General features: G+C 38.0%; 1 long non-coding RNA gene across 1 annotated transcript in view; it reads right to left on the bottom strand.

Annotated features, from left to right (window-relative positions):
- Positions 1 to 823: 823 nt before the first annotated feature.
- Positions 824 to 15646, bottom strand: part of LOC133296196 (uncharacterized) — a 64425-nt gene continuing 49602 nt past the window's right edge. The window contains exon 5 of the long non-coding RNA XR_009749468.1: positions 824 to 909. This is a non-coding gene — a long non-coding RNA (uncharacterized LOC133296196). The remainder of the gene's footprint in view (positions 910 to 15646) is intronic.

The raw sequence follows: 15646 nt of genomic DNA, 5'->3' as shown, positions 1-15646 counted from the left end.
ATTTTAATCTTCTTCTACAACTACCGCTAGATCCTAGTTATATCCTTTATTAAAATTTCACTTGTCTAAAATAGTTTCTCATCAATCCTTGCAATTAAATTAATTTCCTAAATCTCTATTAATCACGTACTAATACCCTAATTAATTGAGAACAACGCATGCATTGTACACAATTCGGTTTTAGCATAAGTCTCCATGGCCCCCAAAGCAATATATATATATATATATATATATATATTCTACATTTATTACATCTAATTACGTGGGATGTTACACAATCGCAGAGAATCAGTCCGTTTGATTTAAGGTCATAGAGTCAATCAATCTAATCATCAAATCTGATGACTAATCCCTTTCCATAATCGCAATCGCGAACCTCAGATTGAATATCCACGATCGCACGATATCAATCTGAGTTGGGAAGGGAAACAAAATTGATTTACAATAAAGCGCAGACCCTCAAGACTAATCCATGGAATCCGTTACCCTTAGGTTGATTAAAAAGTTCTTAGCCTCGCATGGCTAAGGTAAACATGATTAAAATAAAATAAAAAGAAGAAGAAGAAGATGAAGAACGCGAAGAACGCTTCAGAGAAAGTGCTTTGATCCAAGAATTCGAAAATTACAGAATCCCTAAAATGTTTCCTACTATGCCGTCATATACCCCTACCCAAAGCGGGTTAGGCTTCAGTTCTAATCGGCCCATCTGTCTAAAATACGAAATAAAATAAAATAAAACTAAAACATGGCTTTGGGCCACTTAAGTAACTGGATTTTAATTTAAATTACAAGTCCAATAATAAAATAAAACTTCAGCAAAACGCGTCCGACTTGGTGTAAGAAATCGACTTGCTTCCAGTCTGAATTGGGCTTCGAACTCTTCATAAGAATTGTAGCCCTCTGTGTTATCTGAAAAACCCATAAGAACAGAGTCAATCCGACAACTGTGGACTGAGATATGGTCAAAATACAAAAGTAACGTAAAGTTGAAAAATTCTGACGAAAATAAATTAAACCCAACAAAAACTAAAAATGTAAATTAACTCAAAAAATCATTATTTTATTCAAATAAATCCTAAAAATACTAATCAAGAGTAACAAATAAGTGCAATAAAATATGAGTTTTCATCTATCAAGGAGTTTGCAAGGAACTTAATCGCTCAGTTATAAAAATAAAAATAAAAATAAAAATAAAAATAAAATGGAAACCAAATGAAAATGGAAACTAAATGAAACATAAACTAAATGCAAACGGAAACCAAATAAAAATGGGAATTAAATAAAAAGAGAAACTGTGGAGAAACAGAAACTAAAGAAAAACGGAAACTAAAATGGGGGATTTTAATATGATTATCAATTTAAATGGAAATGGAAAAAAAAAAATAGTCAAATTAAAACAACCAACCGAAGAATTAAGATTCCAAGGATATCCATCATTGGACAAATAATTACCAAATCGTGGTTGACCCTAATCGAATTTGAATCCCTGCATTCGCTTAGAAACCCCTCTCTAGACGATCGCCCAGCGTTTGGTCGAATACGGCGCGTCTACTTGCGCAATCGCAGAGTATTAACCCGTTCGACTTGAGTTCATTGGGTTAATCATCCTAACCATTAAATCTAATAGTTAACATCTTTCCTAAGAACACAATCGCGTATCTCAGATTGAACACACAGAATCGCGCAATGCCAAATCGAGTTGGAAAGAGAAATGAATTTGGTTCAAAATAAGGTGTAAGTCCTCAGGATTCAACCATGGAATCCTCAACCCTTGGGTTGATTAAAGAAAAGAGAAGAGAGAAAAGACGAAAATTCTATTAATTTGATTTTTGTTATGGCCCAGGGTAAAGCCTACATTCTTGGAAGGCCCAAATAACTCAAACACTAAGGTAAACACTATAAATAGGAGCTAAAGACCACATGTATGACTAATATATCTTTTTAACCTATTTTATGCAATCACAGTGAACACACACCACCCCATTTCTGGCTAAGGTCCCAGTATCGTGTACCATGATTTGCTACCCCCAAGATACATAGTCCATAGGTATCTAGAGAGAGCATCAGATCCAATATAAACTTACTAGCCCTTAGCTAGACACCTCTGCCATACAGGCAGAACATTGGCGCCGTCTGTGAGAAATTAGAAAATTAAAAACCTCACAATCAAATATGGCACGCACGACCAGGAGTGGTTACCGGCAGCAATCAACATCACATGCTGAGCACAGATGCATCCCCGTAACTTGGGAGGATCACTCAAGACAACATGTTCCTCAAAATTACCGGCAGATGGCTACTAACGTTGTCCATGTCAGTGATGTGCACTCCGATTCAGCGTCGACCCTAGCGGTGAATCACAATGCTCCGTACATGGAAGGATTACAACCGATTTTGACACAGGATATGAATACAGGATAAATACCCAATGATATTAGTCATGATAAACGGGTCACAAATCTTGCTGTTGCTGCGAACCTGGGAAGAATGGAGGAGATGGAAAGAAGAAACAAACTCCAGAGAGGATGATGCACGACAAATCCAGGATCTGGAAGCAAGGAACCCAGATCTTGCGCAGGATGTGTCCGAAGCGATGACCGACCTGAGGATCACAAATCCTCGTCGAGATAACGTTGATCACGGAAACGAGTTCGACCAAACAAGAAATATTGCGGGCGCAGATCAGAGAAGGGTCATCAACCCAATTTAAAACAGGGGTAGGAGGAATGACGAGGACCGAGATAGAAGAAGAACTTTGAAAGGCAAGCAGAATATGCCTGGCCTCATGATCAGAGGCGGCAAGTAAGAAACCCGGATGATGTATCCGGGATATATAGGAGGAAGTATAACAGCGGGCAGTACAATGATACCCTTTTTGTGGATGAAATCGTCGATGCACGTTTCCCAGAAAACCTAAATTTGTCTGAACTACCGAAATATGATGGAACTCAAGATCCTTAGGTTTACTTGGATGCCTTTGATATGGCTATGTATATTAAGGGAATGAAAGAACCATTGATCACACGACTTTTCGCAACCACTTTAACAGGTGCAGCCCAGATGTGGTTCTCGTCACTACCAGTCGGGTCCATTAGGTCCTTTGAGGAGTTTGGTGGAAGATTTTTTGCTGAACTTTGCCACCAGTAAGAAGCAGCCGAAGTCAGAGTTTGCCTTGGGGAAAATAAGGCATCAACCCGGTGACACAAGCTGTCGAACTCACGCAAATTAATTAAATCAGGTTTATTAAAATTTTCTAGTAAAACGTCAACCTGAGTCGTCTCTAGAGGAGTTTGCAAGGAACTTAATCGATCAGTTATAAAAATAAATATAAAATGGAAACCATATAAAAATGGAACTAAATGAAACAAAAACTAAATGAAAACAAAAACCAAATAAAAATGGGAACTAAATAAAAAGAGAAACTAAGGAGAAACGAAAACTAAAGAAAACTAAAAACTAAAATGGGGGGTTTTAATACGATTATCAAATTACTTGGAAATGAAAAAAAAATCAAATTAAAAGCAACCAACTGAAGAATTAGGATTCCAAGGATATCCATCATTGGAAAAATAATTACCAAATTGTGGTTGACCCTAATCGAATTGAAATTCCTGCATTCGCTTAGAAACCCCTCTCTGGACGATCGCCTAGCATTTGGTCAAATACGGCGCGTCTACTCGCGCAATCGCAGAGTATTTACCCGTTTGACTTCAATTCATTAGGTTAATCAACCTAACCATTAAATCTAATGGTTAATCTCTTTCCTAAGAACATAATTACGTATCTCAGATTAAACACCCACAAGCGCCCGATGCCAAACCGAGTTGGAAAGAGAAACAAATTTGGTTCAAAATGAGGCGCAGGTCCTCAAGATTCAACCATGGAATCCTCAACTCTTGGGTTGATTAAAGAAAAGAGGAGAGAGAAAAGACAAAAATTCTATTAATTTCAAAACTGTAAAATTCAAATTCAAACAAAATATTATTCACAAGGTCCCTACTCTCACCCTTTTAACCCCTAATCAAGTTGTGCTTCGGGCTCTACAAATCCAACCTAAAATAAAAGGAAACAAAATAAAAATACTGGCTCTGGGCCTCATGTACATTGGGTTCAAAATTACAATTTAAGTCAACTTTTAAATAAATTTCTTGCAAAACACGTCCATCTTGGGCTCAGGTTTCGACCATTATCATGTCCGAATTGGGCTTCATTGGCCGAAATAGCTATTGTAGACCTTTCTAATTTGAGAACGGAGTCAATCGGACATCTGTAGTGTGAGATATAGCCAAAATATGAAAGTAGTGTAAATCTGGAAAATTCTGACGAAAATCAATTAAACCCAATTAAAATTTAGAATTCTAATTTGACCCAAAGACCTTTATTTAACTCAAATAAATCCTAGAAATACTGACCAAGAGTAATAAATAAGTGTAACAAAATATGTGTTATCACTCGGCGAGACCTTGCAAAAATACCTGAACCGCTTTAAAGAAGCAGCGTTACAAGTTCCAGGACTATTAGAGAATGTCCATGTACATCTGGTAGTAGCAGGGTTGCATGGATCCTCTAGACTGACCAAATCTATTTATAAGGACCCAATTCGAAAATTAGTGGCGTTCACAGCTCGATCAAAGAAATACCTTGAGTTAGAGTAAATGGAGATAGAAAACATGGACCAGAGAAGAAGTCCAAATAAATTTGAGAAAAATGGAAATAGAAGACAAAATGATTTCCAAAGTAAGAGGCAAGAAGAAAGAATTCCACCTAGAGGAAGATATGAAAAATATGGATTACTTAATTTACCTAGATCTCAAATATGGAAGGAGCTGTCTTCAACTGAGATGAAAAAGGTGGAAAGACCTCAGCCCTTAATGAGCAGGGTAAGCTTAGATCATATAAGGTTTTGTGCTTTTATAACACCTCGTAGTTTTAAAACATTTAATTATAGTTAAAATGTTAGTTAGAGGATTTATTTAGGAAAAATCTTGAAATCTAGGTAAAAATACACACGAAGGGTAAAATGATAATTTGGCAAATACCCAACCTTAGTCTGTGAGATGATAAAATTACATTTGATTTGATGAAACTAATGATGGAAATGGATCCAGAACGAAATTTGGAGTGGATAGACACTTTTTAAAAAAAAATTGTTGAATAATGGTCGTTCCCGGAGTGGGAACGGCATTCAGCAGGACGTTCCCATGGTGGGAACGGTATTCAGTAAGTTGTTCCCAAAGGTAGGAACAATATTCAGTAGGTTATTCCAAAAGGGGGAATGGAGTTCTCATGGTGGAACGACGTTCCTAGGTTGTGAACGTTATATAGTTATTTTTGGAGAAAAATGTAGTTTGGAAAAAGTTATTGGAAATCCAAAAATAATGTTGAGGGTAATTATTAAATCACTTTGGTGAATGTTAAAATGATGCTTTGGTGATTAGAACAAAAATTAATTGTATGATTTGAGAGTTAATTAAAGATTAGTGGTGTTTTTGAGTGATTTTAAATGAGGTGGCACTTGTGCGGCCTACCTCACTTAAGTGGAATATTAGGGCACACGATAAATAGTGAGAGTGCATCATCTTTCTCACTTTCTCCTTCAAAACCCATAGCCCCCCTTCCACCATTGGAGAAAAGAGTTAAAATTTGAGAAATTCATAACTCAAGCTACACTCAACGAAATCGAACGATTCCAAAGCCAAACCCATAGCCCCCCTTCCACCATTGGAGAAAAGAGTTAAAACTTGAGAAATTCATAACTCAAGCTACACTCAACGAAATCGAACGATTCCAAAGCCAAACTTGGGTAAAATTTTGAGAGGAACACATTTCTACCCTTATTTTCAAGTGGGGAGTACTGTGTGAAGAGATCCTCCCTTTAGAAAGTGACGTTTTTGAAGCTTTGGTGGGCCATTGGAGGCAGCTTGACTTGCTTTGATGCTTGAAAACACATCCTAGGAGTCCTTAGAGATCATTTGTGGTAAGTACCCCAACTCTTGACTTGATTTGATGATGGATTAAAAATGGGTATAAATCTTGAATATGTGTGAGTTGATTGAAGTAGTGAGAGGCATGTAATGGTAGTGTCCCTTTGGAATTTAATGTTCACAATGGTGAATGATGATGATTGAACCAATAAAAATTATTATGATAAAGTTTAGTAACTTAGACAAATTTTGATGGATAAACTAGGAGTTCTTGTAAAACAAGGTGTTGAGGAACGGTGTAAATGAGTTATGGATGCCTTGAATCATTAATAATAAGGTAAAAAAATAGTGTGTAATGCATATGAAATGAGTGGAAAACCTTGTCCCCCTTTATATGTATTTTCGGCCTAGAGGGAACGATTAGGGGAACGTGATGTTAAGTGATAATGTAAGGTAAATGAGAATTGTATTGGTGTTGAGAAAGGTTGTGTAACCATGGAGTTGATTGGGTGTGATTGAAACACATTGGGTAACATTTTGGACCTTGTGGCCGAACCTATAGTGTGATGGAGGGATTGCAATATATTATTTGTTGTGCTTGTTGGACAAGTTAATTAATGATCATGTGTGTGCGATCATTGTAGGTGGCCTCCCTCGGACATGATTGTAGAGGACTAACTCTTGAAGCTACCTAGTTTGGGAGCTTCGAACAGGTAATCCCTTGGTACTGAGGTTAATCCCCGTGTGTGCTTCACCATGCCCATTGGGATAGTGGTTGGAAAGTTGTATGTTCAATGATGTGATTATAACATGCTCATGCATATGTATATATATTGGGTACATAGAGTGTACCGTATCTCTGGTCAGTAGATAGTTGCCTTCGGGCGATACGGACTTCCACTGGATAGGTCTCCATAAGGGAGTTCCAGTTGGCCTGGGGCCATAGAGTTGTGATCCTTTTAGGAGCACTCTAAGAATGTCTCGGGTGTATTGAATGGAGGGGGCCTTGGATGATGTTTTGGGAACACTTCTTTGGATGAGAACCCGTAGGCTATATGCCGAGGCCAATGGGCTGGGTGTTGCGTGGTTTTGGCGTTGACCATTCCAGCTTCATCGTATTTTATTTCCTATGCTCTCATACTTCACTAAATCCTTTGCTTTATCCTGTTTTGGCTGTTATGATTCGTTATTGTACATTACATCTGAGTGAGCCATTGGGCGTAGTGATCTCCAGAACCTCTGGGTTACTGAGATATATTCGTATATCTCACCCCGTGTATGGGGCATTATTTCAGGTAGTTGCAGTGGGACTGGAGTTGTGGACAATAGACCTATAGGTTGAGCACTTGGAGATTGGAGGATTTTTGCATTTTGAGACCACTTTGGCATAGGCTAGACTTAGGGCATGAACATTGTACATTGATTTAGGATTATGCATATTGTATATTTGTTCATGACATATTTTGCCTAAGTCTAGTTGTTGAATTATCATGTTGTACTTTGGAGGATTTAATTGTATTATTTATCATTTGGAAAATTATAATTGTGAACTCATGGACCATGTGTAATATGTAAAGCATGTATGTGATGAAAGGGCAATAGACCTATTTTAAGATATGATTATGTATCCATTGTAAGGATGCTAGCAACTGGGACAATATGATTGTAATAATTATAAGTTTTGATAAAGTATGTAATGAATCATAAATGGATGAGAATATGTCAAATTGTTGTGGGTTGTAAGAGCACCAAGGCATTGTTGGTCCTTGAGTGCCACCCTTGTCTATTAGGTACCCTTGAGGCATAATAACACATTTTTGATAAAGTGGGATAGGTTGAATAAACAAAGGAGGTGCTGCCGAAATTTAAACTAAAATGGCAGTTTGATGTTAACTTTGAGAGAGCATATCTTCCTCCACAAAGGTCCAATAAGGACGTGCCATATACCATTTTGAAGCTTGAGATGTCAGCTATGTTGTGTCAAAATTTGGTATCATTTGGAATAGTAAAACTTTCCCAGTTTTCAAATGAATACGGACTACTCTGTTTCGCGCTGTAGAACGCAGCTGTAAGCAGTTTTCAGAAATTCATACCTCCCTTATTTCTTACTCAAATTATGCTTATGATATGACAAATTAAAGCCCCATGAATCTAATTTCTTGTATCCAAAATTCAGAATTTTCTGGGTAGTGGATCACTTACAGTTTGGATTAGAACTAAAGCTGCAAAACCTTAAAATGTTAAAATGGAGGTGATGTTCTGATAGTAGGAACATGAACGACTGTTGTTTAGGGGACGATAATGCCTTATGTTCAGATAGTGGGAACGAACCAGAAGGGGAACAACTCTTGAGAATGACCCTAGGGAACGACTTATATGTATATGGAACGTCCCGTGTATGGGGGAACATCACACGTTCCCAGCTCATACATGATTTAGTAAAATGGATATAACTTGATCTATAGAGCTTCAAATCGAGTGAGGTTTTAGGACCATTGAGTATATGGATTATTCCTAGTTTAATTTATAAGTTGTTGCCCTGTTTTGTTTAGAGTCTGTTTACAGTCTTGAGGGATCAACTTATGGTGAGCATATCCAGAGTTATAGAACTCCAAATGAGGCGTGTGATACCTTGTTGGAAAGATAATGGAATCTATTTTAACTTCCTAAAAGTTGGAAAATTAATAATGTGTTTTCACGCCCAATAGTGAAAGGACAGAAGCATGTTCAGTGTTAGGAAAAGTGGAAAAACGAGATTTTGCTAAGTTGGTTTATGGGAACCTCTTAGAAACTTAAAATAAATATTGTATGATAGTTAAGCATGTGCAGTGTTAATTCCGCGTATAGAGTTCAGTTATGACCACAGTTTATAGCATTACGTTTTATATTGTTTTCAAATGCTCACGTAATGAAAAGGAAAAAGTTTACTCGTGTTTTTAGATAAACTGCTGTGATTGTAACTGCGCTTAATATCATAATCAATATTAACAATACCGGTACGTAACGGGCTGTTACAGCTTTTATGATGGGCCAGGACACACTACAGATGAATGTTGGGATTTAAGAGATGGCAAATTACGCCAATATCTAATAAGGACCCAGGGATGGAGAAACAACAGAAAAAGGAAAGGTCGGCCAATGAGCCAGGCTAAGGAGGAAAGCCGAGGTAAAAAGCCGGCTAAAGACGATGATGAATTTGTAGAACCGAAATTTGAATGTAATGTCATAAGTGAAGCTTTCGGCAGAGGAGGTGATACAAGGGATGCCCGAAGGAAATACTTGAGGGAAGTACTCTCAATTTGAGAACGACCCAGCTTTAAAGAAGAAATCAAAAAGTCGGAGCCACCACTCTTGTATTTTACCAAAGCAGAATTGGAGGATGTAATGCCGGGGCATGTAGATGGCTTGGTTATTACTGGAACATTAGTCAACTGCCGGGTTAAAAATATTTTTGTTGACAACGGCAATTGTGCTGATATAATTTTGTAGGAAGGATTTAAAAAAATGAATTTGGATGAAGAGGACTTGAGGACATGCAAAACCACTCTGATCGCATGCTCCGACATCGTCCAACGTGATATTGGGAAGACCAACTATTCATAATTAGGATATATTGGTATCCACTAAGCATCAAAAGCTGAAGATGATTGCTAAACAAAACACGGCGATTACCATTGTTAGGGATCAGAAGGAATCTCGGGAATGCTACTTCAAGTCGGTTAGGGTTGTGGAGGACGAACCTTCATCTCCATCCTAAATCAGAGAAGGTAATTGTGTGGGTCAATCTTCACTAATGCAGAAAAAGCAGAAGAATTTTGTCAACATGGTGGAGTTAGACATAGGAGATGACACTCAAATGTCGAGGCCAAAACTTGACGGGAATTACAAGAAATAATTGTTGGAGAACAAGGACAAACTGCGAAGATCAGCAAAGGATTAGAAGATGACTTAAAAAATGAAATCACCAAATGCTTAAGGAACAACAAAGACATCTTTGCATGGAAGTCAACAGAAATTCTTGGGGTAAACCCTACATTTTGTTGTCATTAATTATCAGTGTACCCTGGAGCCAAGCCTGTAGCCCAGAAGAAAAGAAAACTCAATTTTGAACACTGGTAGGTCCTAGAGGATCACGTCAAGGAACACCTAGAAGTTGGGTTCATCCGAGAAATAAATACACCACGTGGTTGTCTAATGTGGTAATGGTAATGGTGAAAAAGCCAAATGGAAAATGGAGGGTGTGCACGGACTATACCGGCCTAAACAAGGTGTGCCCAAAGGATTCGTATCTTATGCCCAACATTGATCAGCTGGTTGATAGTTTTTCGGGGTTCCAGTTGTTGTCCTTTATGTATGTGTAAATAACCTTGGGATACACCACCCCAAAAGCTAGCTCAAAGGGTGGGAGTGCCCAAGGTCTTATAAACTCCACATTAGTTGCACATACAACCAATGTGGGACTATATATCTCAACACGCCCCCTTACACGAGAGCCCATTGGGCTTGAAGAGTGGACAATGCAACAGGCCCAGCCTACCTGTGCTAAGAAACACCACAAGAGAAAGTGGGGGGCGGCGAGGCTCTGATACCATGTAAAGAACCTTGGGATACACCACCCTAAAAGCTAGCTCAAAGGGTGGGAGTGCCCAAGGTCTTATAAACTCCACATTAGTTGCACATACAACCAATGTGGGACTATATATCTCAACAGTATGCGTACTCAGGATATAATCAAATCCCATTAAATCCTGATGACCAAGAAAAAATGGCATTCCCTTTAGAAAGCGCAAACTACTGTTACAATGTGATGCCATTTAAAAAACTCCGGGCCAACTTATCAGAGGATGATGAACTAAGATTTTGAAGACTAGCTGGGTAAGAATGTAGAAGTATACATCGATGATATGATAGTCAAATCATCAGAACCAGTGATGCGTATTAAAGATTTAAAGCAGACTTTTGTGAAGCTGAGAAGACACAATATCCGCTTAAACCCAGCAAAATGTGCATTTGGGTCCTTGCTGGAAAGTTCTTGGGTTTTATGCTAACCCACAGAGGTATTGAAGCAAACTCGTACAAATACAAAGACGTGTTAGATATGAGGGCATCGAAAAGCAAGAAAGAAATACAACAACTGACAGGAAGGCTGGCTTCCCTTACCAGATTCTTACATCGGTCAGCGAAAATGACATTGCCTCTCTTCAAGTTGTTAAGGAAGGAGGTACAATATGGATGGAGTCCAGAATGCGAGAACGCGTTCTAGGAAATAAAAAAGCGACTGGCTTCCCCGTCGGTCTTGTCATAACCAAGAGTAGGAGAGACATTAATAATATATCTCTTTGTTGGTGACGTAGCAGTCAGTGCGGTGCTGGTACAAGAAGGTGATGAAGGGCAGTAGCCGATTAACTTCGTAAGTCGGCTGCTACAGGGAGCAGAGCTTAGATAGCAGAGGTTGGAGAAAGTGGCATTTGCTTTGCTGATTTCTGCTAGAAGACTTAGAGCATATTTCCAGGGGCACAAGGTAGTAGTTGGAACAGATTTGCCAATTCGGTAGGTCCTTCACAAACCAGATCTGGCAGGACGAATGATAAATTGGGCATTTGAGTTATAAGAATTTGATATAGTTTTTAAAACTCAAAAAGCTATCAAATCTCAAGCACTGGCTGATTTTGTCAGAGAGCTCACTTCAATCCAAGATGAAGGTTCAACTAGTCCAAGCATTTGGAAAATATATATTGATGGTTACTCTAATTCAAAGGGAAGTGGAGCCGGGACAATTATTGAAAGCCCAGAAGGCATACCGGTGGAATACTCACTTCAGCTGAGCTTTAAAACATCAAACAATCAGGAAGAATATGAAGCTTTTATAGCCGGATTACAACAAGCAAAAGAGCTTGGAGCACGAAAACTCCAGGTTTTCAGTGACTCTCAACTGGTCACTTCCCAGATTGCTAGTAGTTACCAGGCAAGGGGACCATTGATAACCAAATATCTAGAGATAACCAGGCAGCTGATTGTAGAATTTGAAAATGTGGACATAAGTCATATACCTAGAAATGAAAATAGCAGGGCTGATATATTATCCAAGCTAGCAAGTACAAAAGGTTCTAGAAACCACTAGATTCTAATAGAACAAAGCGTCCCAGAGTCGACATGTGTTATGGAAATCACGGAAGTAGAGGATTGGCGGTTCGTCATTATGGAGTACCTAGAAAGATGAGTGTTACCATCAGAAAAAGATGAGGCTAGAAGATTAATCCAAGATGCAGCCTTATACACCGTGATGGAAGGACAACTCTATAGAAAAGGAGTCTATTCACCACTATTAAAATGTCTGAACTCGAACAGAGCTCAGTACATTTTATCTCAGATCCATGAGGGAATAAATAGACAACACGTTGGAAGTAGAGCCCTAGCTCGGAAGGAACTTAGAGCCGGGTATTTATGGCCCTCTATGAATAACGATGCTAAAGAACATGTCCAAAAATATGATCAATGCCAGAGACATAGAAAGGACCATTTTACTCCTCCAGAAGAGCTAAATCTCATTACTGCTCCATGGCCTTTTTTTCAAATAGGGAATGGATCTCTTAGGCCCGTTTATGGCAGCAGAAGGTTAGCTACGTTGGTTAATAGTAGCTGTTGTTTATTTCAAAAAGTGGATAGAAGCAGAACAAGTGGCTATTATCACTATGGCTATGACACCCTCCTCTCTACGCGTCCAAGGGAGTTGTCTGCTAAGCGGATTAGAGTCATAACAAATTTAAAAAAAAAATAAAGAACTGTGTTTTCAAGTTACTAATTCACCCTTATATTTAAAATCTAGTGGTTTACTGAAATCAGCGTGCAGCTTTACAAAATACATGAATTGCTGAAATAGTAGTTTTCCTGAAAAACCTTGCTGCCTTGGGAAAATCGTGTAAAATCAAGTTCAGCAGCTTAAAAAACTAATCTTTGATACAAAAAACTAGATATTCGGGGCTTTACGTGCATATAAAAATCATTTCATTCAGAGGTGTTTAGCCCCTCGAAACAGAACTCACAAGGTGAGAGATAATTCAGTGAAATTGTTCCAAAACAACCTGACGTGTAAAAATCATAATAAATTGAGCTTTCAGAATTTCATTGTAAAGTTTTTATAATATGAAACTAGACACCTAGGGCTAAGCGTGCATATAAATTATAAGTAAATCGGAGGTCTGTAGCCCCAGAAGCGGAACTCGCAAAGTGCTCGTAAAAATAGTTTACAAATCAGCATTCAAAACGTACAGAAAATAGATGTGTACAGTATGAGCAGAATCTTACAACTTACAACTAATCATAAAGATCCACATACAACAATTTATGGCATGTTCTAACATTTTCTTCCAGCATCTAAAAATATTACATCCTACTATAGTGATCAGCCAACAATCAACAGGCACAGCATGTCATCATCAAAATTCCCAAAACAGCAGCAGCAATTAAACAGTACATATCCAACTCAAACACTTCATCAAACTCTTTTTCGTACTCCTGCAATTTATGAAAATTGAGCCCCCGAAGGGGTGAGAAAAATCCCAGTAGTGTGATAGCAAAACCATTATTGCAATAATATTAGACTAGGTACAAAATTATAAAACAGTCACATCAACATTTCATTTTCTGGAGAAATATTAACATATCATAGTGCGTATATAACGCCATCATTATGCTCATAGCACCGTCGTGCGCGTACTAACATATCATAGTGCGTATATAACGCCATCATTACGCTCATAGCACCGTCGTGTGCGTACTAACATACACAGTGGATATTCCATAATGGCTCCCTCAAAGGTGAATTCCAACTGTGGCCTATGCGGACGGAAGCCAAGTGTCCCATACCCTGGTACCGGAGGGATGCCTATATGATGCGTGCTCAATCATATGCTTACTTTAATTATATACTTCTGCTTCTAAATTGGATGCACAATGTTGTATGCCATGATATGCTTCACACTCGCAAAAGAAACAGATGAATATTGTTAGTATATGGATGTCCTAGAGACAATCTTTTGATTAGATTAGGACATATGTGGACCTTTTATATTGTCGCAAATAAATAAAAGCACTCTTTATCCTGTTTCATATTTTGTCTCAATATTATTGTTAATATTTTATATGAGTAACTAGATAAACCCCTTGGAATAGAACAGGTATCTAATGAGTATCTGTGATGAGATCACGATCATGAGGATTCAAGGATACCACACGTTTATTCCTAATTTTATGTTCCTAGTCTAGAGACACTGAGAATGGGGATCAGTGATCTCGGGTAAGACTAGCACGACTTATCTACTTGTATTTGGATACAAGGTAAAGACCTCATGTGCTACAGATATCGAGATGTCTTAGCTAAAGTCGTGGGTGGACCTATAAGGGTATAGCTCGCACTGAACAGACCCACAAAGAGACTCTATGAGGAAATCTCACAGATAGTATCATTAGAGTAGTCTCTTTATATTTAGGTATGCCTTTCCTTAGACCAGAAGTTATTACCTAGACTGTGTTCTAGAAGGCATGCTTTGATTGTATACCTCGTCTGCCTGAAACATGGAGACTCATAGGTACACTGTTGGGCTTGTCATTAAAGAGCACAGGGCTATGGTGATAAGCTGAAGGAATTCGTCAAATCTCTGCGAGATATTAGGTTATCTGTAAACCGGAGAAATCGGGATGACATTTACTGGGACTCGGGAATCTATGCATAGTAAAAGAGATCATGAGATGATCTGCCTTTAGAGTCAGTAAATTGAAGATTCCCTATTTCGAATAAAGCTTACCCTAAACTGCAAGGGTTGATATGTTTCCTTACCCTAGGTTTAATGGGAAGGTAACCGAGATGAAAGGAAATATATACGGCAACCAAGTATGTGTAATAGGATGATCAAGTCATTAATCTAACTAGCTCTGAGGCAACAAAGCATTGCTAGTGCTCTGTGTTGTCATTAAATGAGTTGTGGGCTTATTGGGCCCAAGCCCATTTATGTCAGTGGCTATGTTGGACCTAATGGGTCACACACTAACACCTTATTATCATGATGATCTAGCATTAAAGGTATTGGGCCTAATAATGGTTGTTAGCCCAAGATGAAGTTTGGAAGCCCACCTAAGATGGAGAGGGCACATGGTATGGTTAATGGGCTTGGATGGCCAAGACATTACTAATTAATTTAATTGGTTAAATTAATTATCCAATATTTAAATTTTGAATTTTGAATTTTGAATTTTAAATTTGAAATTTGAAATTTGAAATTTGAAATTTGAAATTTGAAATTTGAAATTTGAATTTTGAATTTTGAATTTTGAATTTGAATTTTGAAATTTGAATTTTGAATTTGAAATTGGAATTTGAATTTGAAATTTGAATTTGAATTTAGAATTTAAATGTTTGAACATTGGAATTTAAATGTTTGAATTCGAATTTGAATTGGCTATGAAAAGTTGTTTCATAACAAAAGGATAAGATGAGATCTTGTTGGAACAAATTCCTTGTATCAAGAGAAGATCTATGGAGATCTCCAAAGGCTGATTTGGGGCGCCACTTTGGTTGGAGATGAATGTCATCTTTTTCAAACAAACAAGCTCCAATCAGATTTAGTTGTTGAGAGAATCAGTGAGCTAGTTGGTTCGAACTTGAATGCAACAGCTCAAAGTATTTGGACCCATTTTAGGGCTGAATGGGGCGCATGAATAGGATG

This window comes from Gastrolobium bilobum, unplaced genomic scaffold, assembly GCF_033153095.1.
Source record: "Gastrolobium bilobum isolate Gb01-03AN ecotype WA unplaced genomic scaffold, APGP_CSIRO_Gbil_v1 utg7786, whole genome shotgun sequence".
Taxonomy (NCBI): Eukaryota; Viridiplantae; Streptophyta; class Magnoliopsida; order Fabales; family Fabaceae; genus Gastrolobium; species Gastrolobium bilobum.
This window is presented reverse-complemented; position numbering and strand designations above follow the sequence as displayed.